Genomic DNA, 21,440 nt, shown 5'->3' on the forward strand with positions numbered 1-21,440 from the left:
ATCTGTGCTAGCCGTCCCTAATTTAGCAGTGTAAGACTAGAGGGAAGGCAGCTAGTCATCACCACCCACCGCCAACTCTTGGGCTACTCTTTTACCAACGAATAGTGGGATTGACCGTCACATTATAACGCCCCCACGGCTGGGAGTGCGAGCATGTTTTAGCGCGACTCGGGCGCGAACCCGCGACCCTCAGATTACGAAGCGCACGCCTTAACGCGCTAGGCCATGCCAGGCCCCTCGCAAAAAGCAACACGAGGGCTATTTGCGCTAGCCGTCTCTAATTTAGCAGTGTAAGATTAGTGGTAAAGCAGCTAGTCATCACTAAGATCTGACAACTTACGTCCTTGAGAAAGGTTACATACATTAAAAACAACTAAGACAAAAAAAGTGTCCATATTGTCCAAACATAGAAACAGTAAAACATCTCTCATTTGACTGTCCAGATGTTCACCGAAGAAATGTAACCTCTCAGTTACGGAACAGTTTTATTTCATAAACCAATATATGTTACTAAAAACATTTTACTTACTTGTGAGTGAATTAAAATATATTTTGGTACCTAGATGTAGAACAGTGTATGACAACTTAAGGGGAAGTGTGCTAATAGTAATGAGATGGGTAGGTTCAAACGTAAGAATGAGAGTGACTGATGATCCCAAACGACTCGGAGAGGCTGAATTCAGTGAAACATAGATACTGCATGATTCATGCTTGTTCACCAAAAGAGGCAATCTGCTAGACTTTGAGTTCTCATTTGTTCACTATGTCCAACAAAAATCATGTTCAATTTCAAATGGCTAGAGAGCTGCAGTGGACCAACAACAGTTTGAGGTGTTAACCTGATAGGATGTGATGGTTGTATATTGGTTTCTGTGTGTAACACTGTGAGAGGAAAGTGGTTATAGACCTGCAGTGGACCAACAACAGTTGGAGGTGTTAACCTGATAGGATGTGATGGTTGAAATAGTTAATATAGCTAGTAGTTAATATAGCTGATAGTTTATAAAACTAGAATTAAGCATCTGTCACAAAAACACAATGAAGAAAGACTTCTGTGAATGGATTTGAAGGTATGCTTTTAACATTATTAAGTTAGTTTAATATCACATTAAAAATAATACATTTTAATTAATAGTAGTAATACTAGTACTAGTGTTAAGAAGTGATTAGAAAATCGTATGTGACTAATTTATGAGACAACTTCTCAGACTAAATTTAAAGACTTAAACACAATTTTATGTGTAATGTTAAGAGTATATCACATATCCTGATTTACAGTGTCTTTTGTTATCTTTATATTTATAATTAGCCTTCAACCAGTAATAATTCAGTTTTTCTTTTAATTTGAAGAAATTTTAAAATATAAATGATGTAATATGTTTGAACTTTTGTTATTTTTAATAGTATATAGGAAAGCTTAACACACTTGTGTCATAGTTTTTTATTGTATTCTTTGCAATGTTTCAAATAGTCTTATTTCAATAAAAAAGAAACTACTATTACAGAATTCTTTAACCTAAAACTGTTTAAATCTTGGTTAGGTGTGTGTGTTCTGTTAGCTGTAGTGTATAGCTGGGTCAGGTGTGTGTGTTCTGTTAGCTGTAGTGTATAGCTGGGTCAGGTGTGTGTATTCTGTTAGCTGTAGTGTATAGCTGGGTCAGGTGTGTGTTCTGTTAGCTGTAGTGTATAGCTGGGTTAGGTGTGTGTATTCCTGTTAGCTGCAGTGCACAGCTGGGTTAGGTGTGTGTATCCTGTTACTGCAGTGTATAGCTGGGTTAGGTGTGTGTATCCTGTTACTGCAGTGCATAGTCAATTAGGTGTGCGCGCATCCCGTTACTGCAGTGCATAGCAATTAGGCGCGTCGTCCCGTCACTGCAGTGCATAGCTGGGTTAGGCGTGCGCATCCTGTTAGTCAGCAGCGTATAGCTGGGTTAGGTGTGCGTGTCCTGTTACTGCAGTGCATAGTGGGTAGGTGTGCGCATCCCGTTACTGCAGCGCATAGTGGGTTAGGTGTGCATCCCGTCACTGCAGCGCATAGTCAATCAGGTGCGTCCCGTCACTGCAGCGCATAGTCAATAGGTGTGCATCCCGTTAATGCAGCGCATAGTCAATAGGTGTGCGCATCCCGTCACTGCAGCGCATAGCTAGGGTGCGTGTCCCGTTACTGCAGCGCATAGCAATAGGTGTGCGTATCCCGTTAGCTGCAGCGCATAGCTGGGTTAGGTGCGTGTGTCCCGTTACTGCAGCGTATAGTCAATCAGGTGTGTGTCCTGTTGAATGCAGTGCATAGCTGGGTTAGGTGTGTGCATCCCGTTAGTCTGCAGCGCATAGCAATGGGTTAGGTGTGTGTGTCCCGTTGACTGCAGCGCATAGCTGGGTTAGGTGCGCGTATCCCGTTACTGCAGTGCATAGCTGGGTTAGGTGCGCATCCCGTTACTGCAGCGCATAGCAATGGGTTAGGTGTGCGTCCCGTTACTGCAGCGCATAGCTCAATAGGTGCGCATCCTGTCACTGCAGCGCATAGTCAATTAGGTGTGCGCATCCCTGTTACTGCAGTGCATAGCTGGGTTAGGTGTGTGTGTCCCTGTCACTGCAGTGCATAGCTGGGTTAGGTGTGCGCATCCTGTTACTGCAGTGCATAGCTGGGTTAGGTGTGTGTGTTCCTGTTAGCTGCAGTGTATAGTGGGTTAGGTGTGTGTCCCTGTTAGCTGCAGTGCATAGCTGGGTTAGGTGTGTGTCTTCTGTTAGCTGTAGTGTATAGCTGGGTTAGGTGTGTGTATTCTGTTAGCTGTAGTGTATAGCTGGGTTAGGTGTGTGTGTTCTGTTAGCTGTAGTGTATAGCTGGGTTAGGAGTGTGTCTTCTGTTAGCTGTAGTGTATAGCTGGGTTAGGTGTGTGTATTCTGTTAGCTGTAGTGTATAGCTGGGTTAGGCTATTAAACAAAAATGTTTAAAGTGTGGTCTGAAGTTCGTTGGTAAATTATATACTTTTTTTGTTCTGTATGGAAAGGCTACTTGAATGCATCAGCCAGTTACTCATAACAGAATCAGAGGCTGGCTAGTAAGGGAAATACACTTGATGACAATTATTGTAGATAAAGATGTTTCTTTTTTTGTTGGCATGCATTCATGTGTCCATGCTCCATTTCGTCTGTATTTAAATAAAATCCAGCTGTGATATGCTTATAATTTTCAACATATCTGTCACTCATCAGTGGACCTGAATATCACACACATTCATAGTCTTTCCTTCCCTCACACATTTTAATTCATACCAGAAGGGTTAATTTTCTCAATCCAACTGGAAACAGCAGGTGAAGTGTGGAAAGGTGCGTTGCCCTATGGCTAGTGAGATAATGTCTTCTTTATAGAACTGTATCCGTACACTCTAGAACGTCACATTATATTGAGTCACTCGTATTTCCTGTCACATACTTTAAAGGGCAAATTTAGTACCAGCTGAAACAGCCCCAAACCATTATACTACTTTCCACATTTTACACTATTTAAACTGTGCAAATGTACCTAAATTGTTCCCGAAGTTAACAGCAAATCCATGTCTGATCATCAGATGCAAGCAGTGTCTTGTCAATGGAAAAAAATTTAAGCAATAACAAATGAAATTGGTAAGCCTAAAATCCCCAAAATTACTCTGAAACAGTTATAGGCTTAATGGCTGGCAAGGTAAACAACCTTCCAGCATTATGAAATGTAGACAAAGTAAGAGTTGTGTTCAAAGAGCAGCCCACGTTCAACATGTGCCAGTGTAGTAGTTTCATTGTACGTATCGACTGATGTTTTTGGTTTGGTGCATGCAGCTTCTGATACACATTCCTATCATCTGATGTGGAGGATGACTTCACCTGGGAATTGTTCAGCTGAAAATATAGTGCTGTCCTGGAATTCTGGTGACACACTCCATTCAGTAGACCATATTAAAACAGTTTTCAACTGACAGATTTCGGCGAGGTTATAACAGGTTACGTAGGGATTGTTCATTTGAATACTTTATAACCTCTTCTACTCTTCAAAGGTGTAGAAACCTTGCATTTTGAATCTATGTTTGTAATAGCCCTTAGCATAGTTAGATGCTGTGGAACAAATCTAGGCTTGTAACAGCCTTTGGTATGGTTAGATTCTGTGGAACAAATCTAGGTTTGTAACAGCCTTTGGTATGGTTAGATTCTGTGGAACAAATCTAGGTTTGCAACAGCCTTTGGTATGGTTAGATTCTGTGGAACAAATCAAGGTTTGTAACAGCCTTTGGTATGGTTAGATGCTGTGGAACAAATCTAGGTTTGTAACAGCCTTTGGTATGGTTAGATTCTGTCGCACACTGAAACAGCATTGAAATAAAGAGTTCTTGGGAATCATTTTTGTGACAGTTGTTTGAAAGTGGTTCAATGTGTTACGTTCTGCACATTTACCATCAACATTTTGGATGTGTGGTATGTATTAATAAAATGCCCTAAAGACATAACCTTGAATAAAAGGAATAACATTATTACAGGTTGTGCCCACAACACCCCACTAACAGTTATTTACTGATCAACAGAAACACAAATAAACATACCAACACAGCACAATTTCATTAGAAGTATTTCTTTAGTATGTTTAACTTTATAACAGTGTTCTACATCATTTATACTTAATCTTCCTCTTTGGAGTTAACTGAAAATACACTAATAAACATTAATTTCAAAACTTATTTCTGCAGCCATGAGTCTAATTACATCCTTTTTAGTTGGGTTATATTGTGTATTAACAACCAATATTGTTAACAGTTAATGTATATTTACTTAGAACCTGGAGATTTATAAATTCGGACTGTCATTTCTAAGATATGTTGTTAATTATGCTAATATTTGTTAATAGCAATGAAAAAAATGGGATACTTGCCTCACAGCTTTTAATCTTGTTTACAAAATTACGTCTCCAAATGGCAACTTTAACAGAGGGGCTACCAATACACGATAGTAAACAATGATTGCTTCAATATGTAATTTCTTTTTTCAAATAATGATTTTAAATAGTGTATCAGTATTTTGATCTGTTTTGTTTACAATTTGTTTCTGGATTGTTGGTTTTGATTCAATCAATGGTGAAATTTGTAGAAATACTACAGTTTTGACAGCTTTCAGACTACCGTTGTGCCTTCCAGTATCCAATACATGAACCTTCTTAATAATATTCTGCAATGGTGACTTTTATCACGAGCTGGAGGTACTAAACTTACTATCCTGGAGGTGGTAAGTCCTCAAACTCTGGTGGGAGTCTAGAGGTACTAAACTTACTATCCTAGAAGTGGTAAGTCCTCAAACTCTGGTGGGAGTCTAGAGGTGCTAAACTTACTATCCTAGAGGTGGTAAGTCCTCAAACTCTGGTGGGAGTCTAGAGGTGCTAAACTTACTCTCCTAGAGGTGGTAAGTCCTCAAACTCTGGTGGGAGTCTAGAGGTGCTAAACTTACTCTCCTAGAGGTGGTAAGTCCTCAACTCTGGTGGGAGTCTAGAGGTACTAAACTTACTCTCCTAGAGGTGGTAAGTCCTCAAACTCTGGTGGGAGTCTAGAGGTGCTGAACTTACTATCCTAGAAGTGGTAAGTCCTCAAACACTGGTGGGAGTCTAGAGGTGCTAAACTTACTCTCCTAGAGGTGGTAAGTCCTCAAACTCTGGTGGGAGTCTAGAGGTGCTAAACTTACTATCCTAGAGGTGGTAAGTCCTCAAACTCTAGTGGGAGTCTAGAGGTGCTAAACTTACTATCCTAGAGGTGGTAAGTCCTCAAACTCTGGTGGGAGTCTAGAGGTACTAAACTTACTATCCTAGAAGTGGTAAGTCCTCAAACTCTGGTGGGAGTCTAGAGGTGCTAAACTTACTATCCTAGAGGTGGTAAGTCCTCAAACTCTGGTGGGAGTCTAGAGGTGCTAAACTTACTCTCCTAGAGGTGGTAAGTCCTCAACTCTGGTGGGAGTCTAGAGGTACTAAACTTACTCTCCTAGAGGTGGTAAGTCCTCAAACTCTGGTGGGAGTCTAGAGGTGCTGAACTTACTATCCTAGAAGTGGTAAGTCCTCAAACACTGGTGGGAGTCTAGAGGTGCTAAACTTACTCTCCTAGAGGTGGTAAGTCCTCAAACTCTGGTGGGAGTCTAGAGGTGCTAAACTTACTATCCTAGAGGTGGTAAGTCCTCAAACTCTAGTGGGAGTCTAGAGGTACTAAACTTACTCTCCTAGAGGTGATAAGTCCTCAAACTCTGGTGGGAGTCTAGAGGTGCTAAACTTACTCTCCTAGAGGTTGGTAAGTCTTCAAACTCTGGTGGGAGTCTAGAGGTACTAAACTTACTATCCTAGAGGTGGTAAGTCCTCAAACTCTGGTGGGAGTCTAGAGGTGCTAAACTTACTATCCTAGAGGTGGTAAGTCCTCAAACTCTGGTGGGAGTCTAGAGGTGCTAAACTTACTATCCTAGAGGTGGTAAGTCCTCAAACTCTGGTGGGAGTCTAGAGGTGCTAAACTTACTATCCTAGAGGTGGTAAGTCCTCAAACTCTGGTGGGAGTCTAGAGGTGCTAAACTTACCTCCTAGAGGTGGTAAGTCCTCAAACTCTGGTGGGAGTCTAGAGGTGCTAAACTTACCTCCCAGAGGTGGTAAGTCCTCAAACTTTGGTGGGAGTCTAGAGGTACTAAACTTACTCTCCTAGAGGTGGTAAGTCCTCAAACTCTGGTGGGAGTCTAGAGGTGCTGAACTTACTATCCTAGAAGTGGTAAGTCCTCAAACACTGGTGGGAGTCTAGAGGTGCTAAACTTACCTCCTAGAGGTGGTAAGTCCTCAAACTCTGGTGGGAGTCTAGAGGTGCTAAACTTACTATCCTAGAGGTGGTAAGTCCTCAAACTCTGGTGGGAGTCTAGAGGTACTAAACTTACTATCCTAGAGGTGGTAAGTCCTCAAACTCTGGTGGGAGTCTAGAGGTACTAAACTTACTCTCCTAGAGGTGATAAGTCCTCAAACTCTGGTGGGAGTCTAGAGGTGCTAAACTTACTCTCCTAGAGGTTGGTAAGTCTTCAAACTCTGGTGGGAGTCTAGAGGTGCTAAACTTACTATCCTAGAGGTGGTAAGTCCTCAAACTCTGGTGGGAGTCTAGAAGTACTAAACTTACTATCCTAGAGGTGGTAAGTCCTCAAACTCTGGTGGGAGTCTAGAGGTACTAAACTTACTATCCTAGAGGTGGTAAGTCCTCAAACTCTGGTGGGAGTCTAGAGGTGCTAAACTTACTATCCTAGAGGTGGTAAGTCCTCAAACTCTGGTGGGAGTCTAGAGGTGCTAAACTTACTATCCTAGAGGTGGTAAGTCCTCAAACTCTGGTGGGAGTCTAGAGGTGCTAAACTTACTATCCTAGAGGTGGTAAGTCCTCAAACTCTGGTGGGAGTCTAGAGGTGCTAAACTTACTCTCCTAGAGGTGGTAAGTCCTCAAACTCTGGTGGGAGTCTAGAGGTGCTAAACTTACTCTCCTAGAGGTGGTAAGTCCTCAAACTTTGGTGGGAGTCTAGAGGTACTAAACTTACTCTCCTAGAGGTGGTAAGTCCTCAAACTCTGGTGGGAGTCTAGAGGTGCTGAACTTACTATCCTAGAAGTGGTAAGTCCTCAAACACTGGTGGGAGTCTAGAGGTGCTAAACTTACTCTCCTAGAGGTGGTAAGTCCTCAAACTCTGGTGGGAGTCTAGAGGTGCTAAACTTACTATCCTAGAGGTGGTAAGTCCTCAAACTCTAGTGGGAGTCTAGAGGTGCTGAACTTACTATCCTAGAAGTGGTAAGTCCTCAAACACTGGTGGGAGTCTAGAGGTGCTAAACTTACTCTCCTAGAGGTGGTAAGTCCTCAAACTCTGGTGGGAGTCTAGAGGTGCTAAACTTACTATCCTAGAGGTGGTAAGTCCTCAAACTCTAGTGGGAGTCTAGAGGTGGTAAACTTACTATCCTAGAGGTGGTAAGTCCTCAAACTCTAGTGGGAGTCTAGAGGTGCTAAACTTACTATCCTAGAGGTGGTAAGTCCTCAAACTCTGGTGGGAGTCTAGAGGTGCTAAACTTACTCTCCTAAAGGTGGTAAGTCCTCAAACTCTGGTGGGAGTCTAGAGGTACTAAACTTACTCTCCTAGAGGTGGTAAGTCCTCAAACTGGTGGGAGTCTAGAGGTACTAAACTTACTATCCTAGAGGTGGTAAGTCCTCAAACTCTGGTGGGAGTATAGAGGTGCTAAACTTACTATCCTAGAGGTGGTAAGTCCTCAAACTCTGGTGGGAGTCTAGAGGTGCTAAAGGTACTCTCCTAGAGGTGGTAAGTCCTCAAACTCTGGTGGGAGTCTAGAGGTGCTAAACTTACTATCCTAGAGGTGGTAAGTCCTCAAACTCTGGTGGGAGTCTAGAGGTACTAAACTTACTATCCTAGAGGTGGTAAGTCCTCAAACTCTGGTGGGAGTCTAGAGGTGCTAAACTTACTCTCCTAGAGGTGATAAGTCCTCAAACTCTGGTGGGAGTCTAGAGGTGCTAAACTTACTCTCCTAGAGGTTGGTAAGTCTTCAAACTCTGGTGGGAGTCTAGAGGTGCTAAACTTACTATCCTAGAGGTGGTAAGTCCTCAAACTCTGGTGGGAGTCTAGAAGTACTAAACTTACTATCCTAGAGGTGGTAAGTCCTCAAACTCTGGTGGGAGTCTAGAGGTGCTAAACTTACTCTCCTAGAGGTGGTAAGTCCTCAAACTCTGGTGGGAGTCTAGAGGTGCTAAACTTACTATCCCAGAGGTGGTAAGTCCTCAAACTCTGGTGGGAGTCTAGAGGTGCTAAACTTACTATCCTAGAGGTGGTAAGTCCTCAAACTCTGGTGGGAGTCTAGAGGTGCTAAACTTACTATCCTAGAGGTGGTAAGTCCTCAAACTCTGGTGGGAGTCTAGAGGTGCTAAACTTACTATCCTAGAGGTGGTAAGTCCTCAAACTCTGGTGGGAGTCTAGAGGTGCTAAACTTACTCTCCTAGAGGTGGTAAGTCCTCAAACTCTGGTGGGAGTCTAGAGGTGCTAAACTTACTTTCCTAGAGGTGGTAAGTCCTCAAACTCTGGTGGAAGTCTGGAGGTGCTAAACTTACTCTCCTAGAGGTGGTAAGTCCTCAAACTCTGGTGGGAGTCTAGAGGTGCTAAACTTACTATCCTAGAGGTGGTAAGTCCTCAAACTCTGGTGGGAGTCTAGAGGTGCTAAACTTACTATCCTAGAGGTGGTAAGTACTCAAACTCTAGTGGGAGTCTAGAGGTACTAAACTTACTATCCTAGAGGTGGTAAGTCCTCAAACTCTGGTGGGAGTCTAGAGGTACTAAACTTACTATCCTAGAGGTGGTAAGTCCTCAAACTCTGGTGGGAGTCTAGAGGTACTAAACTTACTATCCTAGAGGTGGTAAGTCCTCAAAGTCTGGTGGGAGTCTAGAGGTGCTAAACTTACTATCCTAGAGGTGGTAAGTCCTCAAAGTCTGGTGGGAGTCTAGAGGTGCTAAACTTACTATCCTAGAGGTGGTAAGTCCTCAACCTCTGGTGGGAGTCTAGAGGTGCTAAACTTACTATCCTAGAGGTGGTAAGTCCTCAAACTCTGGTGGGAGTCTAGAGGTGCTAAACTTACTCTCCTAGAGGTGGTAAATCCTCAAACTCTGGTGGGAGTCTAGAGGTGCTAAACTTACTTTCCTAGAGGTGGTAAGTCCTCAAACTCTGGTGGAAGTCTAGAGGTGCTAAACTGACTCTCCTAGAGGTGGTAAGTCCTCAAACTCTGGTGGGAGTCTAGAGGTGCTAAACTGACTCTCCTAGAGGTGGTAAGTCCTCAAACTCTGGTGGGAGTCTAGAGGTGCTAAACTTACTCTCCTAGAGGTGGTAAGTCCTCAAACTCTGGTGGGAGTCTAGAGGTGCTAAACTTACTCTCCTAGAGGTGGTAAGTCCTCAAACTCTGGTGGGAGTCTATAGGTACTAAACTTACTATCCTAGAGGTGGTAAGTCCTCAAACTCTGGTGGGAGTCTATAGATACTAAACTTACTATCCTAGAGGTGGTAAGTCCTCAAACTCTGGTGGGAGTCTAGAGGTACTAAACTTACTATCCTAGAGGTGGTAAGTCCTCAAAGTCTGGTGGGAGTCTAGAGGTGCTAAACTTACTATCCTAGAGGTGGTAAGTCCTCAAACTCTGGTGGGAGTCTAGAGGTACTAAACTTACTATCCTAGAGGTGGTAAGTCCTCAAAGTCTGGTGGGAGTCTAGAGGTGCTAAACTTACTATCCTAGAGGTGGTAAGTCCTCAAACTCTGGTGGGAGTCTAGAGGTACTAAACTTACTCTCCTAGAGGTGGTAAGTCCTCAAACTCTGTTGGGAGTCTAGAGGTGCTAAACTTACTATCCTAGAGGTGGTAAGTCCTCAAACTCTGGTGGGAGTCTAGAGGTGCTAAACTTACTATCCTAGGGGTAGTAAGTCCTCAAACTCTGATGGGAGTCTAGAGGTACTAAACTTACTATCCTAGAGGTGGTAAGTCCTCAAACTCTGGTGGGAGTCTAGAGGTACTAAACTTACTATCCTAGAGGTGGTAAGTTCTCAAACTCTGGTGGGAGTCTAGAGGTGCTAAACTTACTATCCTAGAGGTGGTAAGTCTTCAAACTCTGGTGGGAATCTAGAGGTGCTAAGCCTCAGACCTTTCCTCCACAGGGTTTCAGCAGTAAGTCAGAAAACTTTTAACACCAGAAATGAGGTTCTGGTAGTCAAGGTACAGATACTATTTCTGTGTAGCTTAACAAACCTTGCACATTTGCTACCAAGAGTATACTGAAATCATAAAAATAAAGGGAAATATTGTAAGATATTAGGAGAGCTTTAAGGGTTGTGAAACTCACTGTCAAGATATATTGTTTATGAAAGATTTATTTATTTTGATATCTTACCTTGTACTGAAGATAACATCATATTAATTGATGTTCTATCTATTAAAACATCCGATTTTAATGGTGTTATTTAAGGGAACCTTAATTATCTGTATAACCATCATTTTAATACAATATATAAATATATATACACATGTGAACTACAGTTCTGTTTTGAGCTTCATGTCTTGGAACAAGTATGGTGTGTTTTCTTTAAAGTAGCATATAAGAAGTAACTTGTACACGTGATATCTCAACCAAAAGTCACTTCTTGATTTGTGACGTTATGTAATTTATGAATTACGAAATACACAAATGTTGAATTACAAAATACTTCCCATATTTATTGGTTCAACCACATACATTACAATCTACTAATATTGAGAAAGCTACTGATTTTGAACATCAGAATACCTGAGTACATCTACTGTTGGTTTGTTTAGAAAACCCAAACTAGTAGATGGAATTTGTGTATATGTATTTTCCTAGAGCATAGTACTATAACAATGTAAAAGAGAAAACTCAATTTTCTTTGTTGTCAGTATTACAGTGAGAAGAAAAGCCCAATGTGATAGTTAAATACTGGTTTTTAACCTAGGGTTGAACATACTTCAGTTCAAAATACTACGACATTGTCTATGAGTCATTGAGCATGCCAGTACTGCTTTTAAAGAAAATTGTTTAGTTTAGGTGTAAGTTATTTCCAGTGTATGTTTTCTAAAGTGTTGGGCTTGTCATCTTGCGATTGCTTAAGTCTCAAGTCCCAGTGTGTCTTTCACGTGACAGTAATGTGTGTCAGAGGGAAAATTATATTGAGCCAAATTAATTACAGTTTTTCACACTGATGTGGTGTTCAGGAAAACAAGTGAAATCTTAAAACCAGTGATTAACACAGTGAATCTCTGCAACATGGGGAAGTCTCAAGTTTATTATATACATTCCATTTAACATCCAATCTGCTGGTCACAGAGACACGTTTGGCAAGTTTTCCAAACAAGGTTTTCCATTATTTTCTAATATATTTCAACTCCTTGTGATACATGGAATCTGGATTGCCTACCGGCATAGCTGATTTCATAACAGTTTCCAGACTACGACAGAGTAAAACCCCTACCCCACTGAAACACCATAAGTAGCCACACCTGCAGTTGTAGGATTAGTTCTATAAAGCTATTTTATCTGTAATTTTCACACATTTTGTTGTTATAGGTGACAAAGGAAGGCTCACGTTACTGTGCAATAGTTTCTAGAACATAAATACTTCTGTGTTGTGCAGGATGAACATACATCCCTCGAAACACTGTTGACAGTAGCATTTCTTTGGGTAGACCATCCACTACCTCATTGTTGTATCAATGACTCAGACTTGGTCTTAAATATAACACACAACTACAGGAAACTGTGTGCAATTAAATTTGGAAAAGTGTTATCTTTGTTGCAAAAATGTCTTATCCATATATTTTCCTATGGAAACTTAAATGTTTTACTCATATGAAAATTCCACAATTTCATACCATATTCTTCCGTTTCAATTATCCAATGCATCATGTCATCATCGGTCATCTACTTCTAAAGCTATTTAAACTTCACGAAGTTGGAAAGAAATACAAACAGATTGTCTATCATTCAAGAAACATCAAAGCAGTATCTTATCAGTAAGCTCACAATTTATACCCAACAAGTTTTTAACAGTTGACATCTCTTGAGTAGTATGTGCTACATACGTGCACCAAAGGTCATTCAAACCATTTATGAGTGTTACTAAATATCAGTGAACCAACATTCTACCATGTAAATAACTACTTACAAAAGAAAAAAAAAAGAATAAACAGTTACTTTAGCAAAGTAGTTAAATAACTCAGTTAGGTGATCTCAGGGCTAGAAGATAGTAAATAACTATTGTATTATGGAACAAATAAAGGAAGAAACTCAAACTTTTTATATCTAAAGTACAAAAAAGTAAAAAGATTTGCATTAGTTTTTTCAATTTAAGTAGCTAAATACTAAATACTTTTAAATTCCAAATCACTCACTTCCTAGCAACCTCACCTTGAGGTCCCTAGCAGGTAGTTGGTAAAGTGATCATTTATGATTAGTTATTTTCAGTCTTAAATTCATTTCCTAAACACTGATCACTACCATACTACCCCATTACAAATTTATATACAGATCAACTAATGAAGAATGGACCTTTTCTTTCCTTTGATAGCTTACAAGTTATAATCAGCGCTTTAACAAAAGACATGTTATAGCTCATAGCTATCTTATTTTAATCTGTTAATTGCGTGTGGGCCTGGCGTGACCAAGCGTGTCAAGGTGTTCGACTCGTAATCTGAGGGTCACAGGTTCAAATCTCGGTCGCACCAAACATGCTCGCCCTTTCAGCCGTGGGGGTGTTATAATGTGACAGTCAATCCCACTATTCGTTGGTAAAAGAATAGCCCAAGAGTTGGCGGTGGGTGGTAATGACTAGCTGCCTTCCTTCTAAATTAGCGCAGATAGCCCTCGAGTAGCTTTTTGCAAATTTCAAAACAAAGAAACAAACAATTGTGTGTGTTTTTACCTTCTGTTTTAACCTGATTATTTTTACTAGTTAAATATTTATGCTGGTCAATATAATTTAAACATTCTTTACAGATTATCTGTGTCTTATAAGAACTCCACTGTTGTCAGTTTTATCAGTAATCTACATATGAAATATTAAAAACATTAATTACAACACAATCTTTTGTTTTATACACTGGTATAAACAATATTTTAAATTACAAATTAAATATATGAAAGAAACAAATAACTTTCTCCTACAGAAAAACAAAAACATTTCAATCAACATCAAACACTGCAGATAAAAAATACACACCAAACTGATTTATTCTTCCTAAAAATTAAAAACGTCATTTCTAAAGCCTTAATTAACTCATGTTGAAAAGTTATTGTGATTAGTTGTTTTCAAGAGCAACCTAACTTAACCAAGAATGACCCAAGCTCCTTGTTGGAATTCTACACTAAAGTTAATATTATTTTAAAACTGATTACAATTTATAAATTTCTATTCCTTCTAAATAAATTAAATCAGAAGAAATGTTCCAAATAGAAATAAATAGTAATTCCACTGAAATTATCTTTTGATATATATAAATATATTAAGAGAGAGAGAGAGAGAGAGAATCATATACACAAATAGGTATCATATAACTCTGCCATGAGTTTCCATTGTTCTCGTAACAGTATCAGTCATATTGTGTAAACCCTCATTAGTTTCACTACAATTTGATTTGAGATCATATATAAACAAACAAAAATAAAATACAGATTAAGTTCCACTATACCAGATAGCTTTACATAACCAAACTACCATAAGAGATCATGCATCAGTAGAGGATATCACATTGATAGTTCTTGATATCAGGCAATACATTTTTAATTTATTTACTCTTAATATCTTCTATATCGTCTTCTTGGCCAGTGTTAAAGTTGTGACCCACTTATATTTACATAAACTTTTCTCATCATATACAAGTGACACTTTTATCGTTGAAGTTAGGTCAAAATCTGTTCAGTGGTTTTTTTATGTTTTGGCATTTGCTACCCTCAGACGAAAAATCAAGATCGTTAAAATACATAAAAACAACACTAACTAGGTAGAAGTAAATAATTATCCTACTAATGTATGGGGAAAGACTACTACATGAATGAACTACAAAGTACTAGCACAAGTCTTTGTAATAATAAAAAGCACAATATACACAAAAAACTCAGAGTCAACTGAAACACACATATTTAAGTTTGGTAGATATTAATGCACAGTACAGATTCTGAAAATCTGTTATTTACAAACCTATCCAGTCTGAATATCTGTCTAAATTCTGTAGAGCTTGGTAAAGGCATTTAGAATTTTTTTTTGGAGAGAATGAAAGAAAAAATTGCAAAATTATACAATAAAAACTATAAAGATTGAAAGGAATCAATGAAACTTAGCCTGGTTTTCCCTGAAACAGTAACATGTTATAGATTCTTTAGAGGTATTTCCTTTTTAAGGGGGGAAATCTGACAAATTACAGTTTAAATATGATTTTGTAAAGAGAACTGTAGAAATATTAGTTAGTCCAAAAATATACAGATGACTACCGTATTTTCCGGTTAATAAGCCGAGGCCAATTTTCAGCTCTGAAAATGAGGGTTTTTGCTTATTACCGCCCAATAAGCCGAAGCCATTTTTAAGAAGTGACAAGTTTCTTCAAAATGATTTCTTAGTCTCGTTTCAGCGTCAGCATGCATGTTGTGTGTGATCATTGGCGTTCTGTAGTAAAGCAGAACGTGTCGTATTGAGACAGAGATGGAATCAATATGTCATTCGTTATTGGCTCCACTCACTGTAATTAGGTAACCAATGAAATTCCAGAAACAACGCTTTCACTGTAGTCTTAACGCTTTGTTGATGGGACAAAATTACCGCCTATGGTAATTTTCAAAACAAAACATTTCCTAAGAAGAAGAAATTTCGAAAGGAGTGATCGCCAATAAACCGACCCCAAAAATCAGGTCCAAAATTTAGGGCCAGAAATTCGGCTTAATAGGCGGAAAATACGGTATTTATATTAATTTGTACATACAACTGTTACATTTCAATTTACATGAACAAATTTGTTAGTAACGAGAAATGTTCAGAAGATCAAAATACATCACTCAAATTACATTTTTTACAAAAATGACATTTGGGATTAATCCACAGCAACTATAATTCATTAACTACAAACCTAACGTATTTTATTAAAATATCACTACAGCTGTCCAATTTTATCACAACAGGAATTAGTTTTATGACTTGTTAATAAATTTCATACAAAACACTTATCAGGATCTTTGTGAAAGCCAATAACACTTAACTAATAGCCGTATTTCTCAGCTGTGTCTTAAAAACAGCCAAGAAAATCTCAGAAACTTCAAGTATACTACAATGTTAGCAATTACATTAGTATGTTTGAAAACAATGTACATTTTAATACGAGGGATTACACTCAAGCTGACATAACTGTTAACTTTCATAAAATCATCCCTCACCAGTAATCAAATACACTTATACGAAACTGATTCTTTTTTCTGATGCAGTTCTTTGGTGATGAAAGGCTACACAAACACACACATGCAAGTAAGAATACTTTTAGTCATGTGAGAAAAAAATAGATACAAATGCTGAAGTAGTGCACACATTTTCTTATGTGTGCAAGGACCCATTCCTTCCCTCAAAACGTTTTTTATCAAAAAATACATATTGATCTCAAATACTATTCTTCTTGCACAATAAAACATCAACAACTGTGTTTTCACACAGAATTGTTATCCCAAACTAACAGTTTTGTAGACTGGTCACAAACGAGTATCATCTGGCAACTGTTATTAAAAGTTAAAAGATACAAACAGCAAAGACCTAATATTATTCGGTGGCAAATAAACTCACTTACTGAATAGAAACCAACAACACCAAAAAAAGACAGCAATAATATCAAGAAAACACTAACACTGTTATATGTTACAAAAAAACATCAGTTAGAAGGTATGCTTTCTAAAAAGGAACCAAGTACGATTTGGTGGTAACCTCAACAGTCAGACAAAATTTTGCAAGCTTACCTTCAACATAAATATATTACCTGACAAGACTAGCAAAAAGACAATGTGCTTTTCAATTCAATACTTCTTACAATCAAACGACTCATAACACGATGTAGATGTGGTGTATAGCTATGCACCCTAATTAGTTGATATACTCCAAACCAGGTAAATTATAATTATGTCTGGAGATGTAAAACTGAATAATGTTTTATATACAAAGCGATGACCTGTGACAACATCAAACAACAAATATATATTTTAAATAACTGGACTTTAGAAAGAAACTTTCTGTATGTGTTATGTTTAAGTTTCTGAAAGTTATGCGATTAATGTAGAAAAAAAGATTAAACTCATTTCAACACAGTTTACACTTATATACAAGAAAACAGTCAAAAGATACAGAATGAACAATATCAAATAAAGGGTGGTGCCTAAGTTGGCTAAACATTAAGAATGAAAACAAAACAAGTTTCATGCAAAACAGTGACTATATAGGACCTCTAACACAGTGCATTACTCTACTTCTTTCGTTTCATGCTCTTTGAAAACAGAACTGGGAACAGTTGCTGGAGTCTGATATGACATTGAAGTGTCTTTATCAGAACTGCATAACACTGAATTTTTTTGGTCTGAGTCGCACAACACCAACACCTCATCTTCCTTTGGTCTGGTAATTTCCTCTTCAGATCTGTGTGTCGAACTTTTAATCTGAGCAAAACCAGCTAGATTCAATAGTGGTGCTGAACTGTGTAATTCTGTGTAACCTTTCAGATCTGTCAAGGATGTTTCCACCTAGAATAAGAGAATTTGAAATCAAAATATATTTTTGAAGCACCAGTGCTTATGAAGAAGTTAATTATACAGATATAAAAACTAGGAAATAAAACAAGCGACATGTTTCCCAAACTATAAAACAAGCGACATGTTTCCCAACCTATAAAACAAGCGACATGTTTCCCAAACTATTTCTATCAAATGGTGGGGTAGAATTAATCAAATTTAAAATTAAATAACAATTACCCGTTATTCACAAAGAACAATAAGATAGTCTGTAATGCTATTTTTGACATTACAGTAAATCTGGATCTGTTTAATTAAGAAATATATTTAACTTCTCGTGTCATACTTACAATTTTAATAACCTTCAATACATCTTCAATCACATCTCTCCATCTTTCACTCTCTATTCGATGAAGTATTTCTTGTTTTTTCAGTAACTTAATCCATTCATCTCGAGAGAGTTTTTCTAAGCTGAAGACACACAAAACCAATTACAAAGATAATAAAACTTGAATAACAAGCACACGTGTATAAACAGATATTTACGCTTATGATACAAACTGCAAATGTTACTACATTTGTAATGGATCATTAAAATGTTATAAAACAGTCTTCACTGATGTTCCATCCTTATGATACAAACTGTAAATGTTACTACATTTGTAATGGATCATTAAAATGTTATAAAACAGTCTTCACTGATGTTCCATCCTTATTTATAGACCAACATTGTTTAAATTTGATATTATAGTTCTGCTTATGAATGCAAAATTAAGTTTTTTTAATAAATCCAACTATTTTAATACTGTTAAAAATACTGGTTAACATGTTTAAAATATGTAATTTCTTTATCCTTTATCATGATGCTTTTATTACAGAGACTGTTTTGCATTGTTAGGACTAACCGAAATCCTCTAAACTAACCAAACCTGATGAGGTATTACTAGGTTCGAACCAAGGGTACCCAATCAATGAAACAATGTATTTGAATCCTTATAAATAAGAACATGATGAAAGTATATTTAATTAGCTGTATCCATTACGAGGTTAATTTTTATTTCTATGCCATTAGGAATTACTGTTATAAAGCAGGTTACCTACATAAAAGTTAACACAGTAAATAACATACTCAATATATTGGTCTAACTATATGTAAACAAGGTCACAAGGCAATAACTTATAATGGTTTAAATAATTCATTTACCAATTAGGTATAATTACTGTTAAATATAATTTCTGGCTAGAGTTCCAATAATATCTCATGAAATTTGGCTAGCTCAGGAGATTTCACTGAGCAAACAAGGGAAAGTAACAATAAATATTTAACATACTGCTAATGAAACATTAAAAAAGAACAGAACAAACTCTTACACAGTTTACTTTCACTATTCAGTTTACAACTATAATAACCACCAATTTTGGTAAAATCAAAGCTACAAAAAATATTCATGTGTCTGTCTACAGGGTAACTATAAAATAACTATAAAAAGTGTATCACCTGAGAGTTTTACATACCAGAAAGTGTATCACCTGAGAGTTTTACATACCAGAACGTGTATCACCTGAGAGTTTTACATACTAGAAAGTGTATCACCTGAGAGTTTTACATACCAGAAAGTGTATCACCTGAGAGTTTTACATACTAGAAAGTGTATCACCAGACAGTTTTACATACTAGAAAGTGTATCACCTGAGAGTTTTACATACCAGAAAGTGTAACACCTGAGAGTTTTACATACCAGAAAGTGTAACACCTAACAGTTTTACATATCAGAAAGTGTATCACCAGACAGTTTTACATACCAGAAAGTGTATCACCTGAGAGTTTTACATACCAGAAAGTGTATCACCAGACAGTTTTACATATTAGAAAGTGTATCACCAGACAGTTTTACATACCAGAAAGTGTATCACCTGAGAGTTTTACATACCAGAAAGTGTAACACCTAACAGTTTTACATACCAGAAAGTGTATCACCTAACAGTTTTACATACCAGAAAAGGTATCACCTGAGTTTTACATACCAGAAAGTGTATCACCTAACAGTTTTACATACCAGAAAGTGTATCACCTAACAGTTTTACATACCAGAAAGTGTATCACCTGAGAGTTTTACATACCAGAAAGTGTATCACCTAACAGTTTTACATACCAGAAAGTGTATCACCAGACAGTTTTACATACCAGAAAGTGTATCACCAGACAGTTTTACATACCAGAAAGTGTATCACCAGACAGTTTTACATACTAGAAAGTGTATCACCAGACAGTTTTACATACTAGAAAGTGTATCACCAGACAGTTTTACATACTAGAAAGTGTATCACCAGACAGTTTTACATACTAGAAAGTGTATCACCAGACAGTTTTACATACTAGAAAGTGTATCACCAGACAGTTTTACATACTAGAAAGTGTATCACCAGACAGTTTTACATACTAGAAAGTGTATCACCAGACAGTTTTACATACTAGAAAGTGTATCACCTAACAGTTTTACATACTAGAAAGTGTATCACCAGACAGTTTTACATACTAGAAAGTGTATCACCAGACAGTTTTACATACTAGAAAGTGTATCACCAGACAGTTTTACATACTAGAAAGTGTATCACCAGACAGTTTTACATACTAGAAAGTGTATCACAGACAGACAGTTTTACATACTAGAAAGTGTATCACCAGACGGTTTTACATACTAGAAAGTGTATCACCAGACAGTTTTACATACTAGAAAGTGTATCACCAGACAGTTTTACATACTAGAAAGTGTATCACCAGACAGTTTTACATACTAGAAAGTGTATCACCAGACAGTTTTACATACCAGAAAGTGTATCACCTGAGAGTTTTACATACCAGAAAGTGTATCACTGAGAGTTTTACATACCAGAAAGTGTATCACCTTACAGTTTTATATACTGTAAGGTATATCACCTTATAGTTTTACATACTAGAAAGTGTATCACCTTACAGTTTTATATACTAGAAAGTATATCATTGACCAGTTTAAAATACTCTGAATTATATTATCTAAACCTTTCTGTTTCACATGAATTATTAGCTTAACTCTTTCTTATTTTAGTTGTTAGTTTGTATTGTTCGAGGCACCAAGTAATATATAATAATATGTTCATTATTAAAATACATGAGAAATGTGTTTGGGTACGAGACCCATTCGAGCAGTTTCCGAATATGATATAAAATGGTTGATACATTTAACTTCTCTCAAAGCTACACGAGAGCTATCTGCACCAGCTATCCCTACTTTACCAATGACAGATTAGAGTGAAGGCAGCAAGTCATCACCATTTACTGTCAACTTGTGGGCTGCTCTTTTACTCCCCACAGCTAAAAAAAGAGTGAATGTGTTAAGTGAAAGGGATTCGAACCAAAACCCTCAGATTGCGAGTCAAGCACCTAAATCACTGGGCTCAGTATAATATGAATATAATTATTCACATGTATGTACAATAGTCATATATAATAAACCTAAATCTCTCACCAGTTGTTTCAAATTGGTATTTATCACAAACACAAGTTTTTTTTAAAATTTCAAGCAGGCTATTGATGGTATTAAACTGTTAGTTGAAATTAAAAATTATTACAGGTAAGTAGGAACTACCTTTCCAGAGGAACATCAAAGAGTTGATGACTTGTTGGGGTTACTCGCAATGTTTCATCTTCTAAAGACCAAAGTTTGTAGAATAGTAAGATATTAAGCAGTAGTAGTATTAATAACCTAAATAAAAAAAGCATAGAAAATATATTCATCAAACAAAAATTATGTCAATCAAATACTTACAAAAGAAAACTTGTGTCAGTCAAGTACTTATAAAACAAAACTTGTATCAATCAAATACTTACAAAACAAAACTTGTGTCAGTCAAGTACTTACAAAACAAAACTTGTGTCAGTCAAGTACTTACAAAACAAAACTTGTGTCAGTCAAATACTTACAAAAGAAAACTTGTGTCAGTCAAATACTTACAAAACAAAACTTGTGTCAGTCAAATACTTACAAAACAAAACTTGTGTCAGTCAAATACTTACAAAACAAAACTTGTGTCAGTCAAATACTTACAAAACAAAACTTGTGTCAGTCAAATACTTACAAAACAAAACTTGTGTCATTCAAA

The 21,440-nt window shown here is 37.5% G+C and overlaps 2 pseudogenes across 2 annotated transcripts in view; both read right to left on the reverse strand.

Annotated features, from left to right (window-relative positions):
* The window catches only part of LOC143240069 (atrial natriuretic peptide receptor 1-like), a 460,913-nt pseudogene that overhangs the window by 229,691 nt on the left and 209,782 nt on the right, over positions 1–21,440 (reverse strand). The gene's annotated exons all lie outside the window — the stretch shown is intronic.
* Positions 11,229–21,440, reverse strand: part of LOC143240071 (protein Aster-B-like) — a 91,650-nt pseudogene continuing 81,438 nt past the window's right edge. The window contains exons 15-17 of the transcript XR_013021547.1: positions 20,927–21,043; positions 17,651–17,771; positions 11,229–17,312 (exon numbers count right to left, since the gene is read on the reverse strand). The product of XR_013021547.1 is annotated as a protein Aster-B-like (transcript). The remainder of the gene's footprint in view (positions 17,313–17,650; positions 17,772–20,926; positions 21,044–21,440) is intronic.

The sequence above is a fragment of the Tachypleus tridentatus genome, chromosome 13 (genome assembly GCF_004210375.1).
Source record: "Tachypleus tridentatus isolate NWPU-2018 chromosome 13, ASM421037v1, whole genome shotgun sequence".
Classification (NCBI taxonomy): Eukaryota; Metazoa; Arthropoda; class Merostomata; order Xiphosura; family Limulidae; genus Tachypleus; species Tachypleus tridentatus.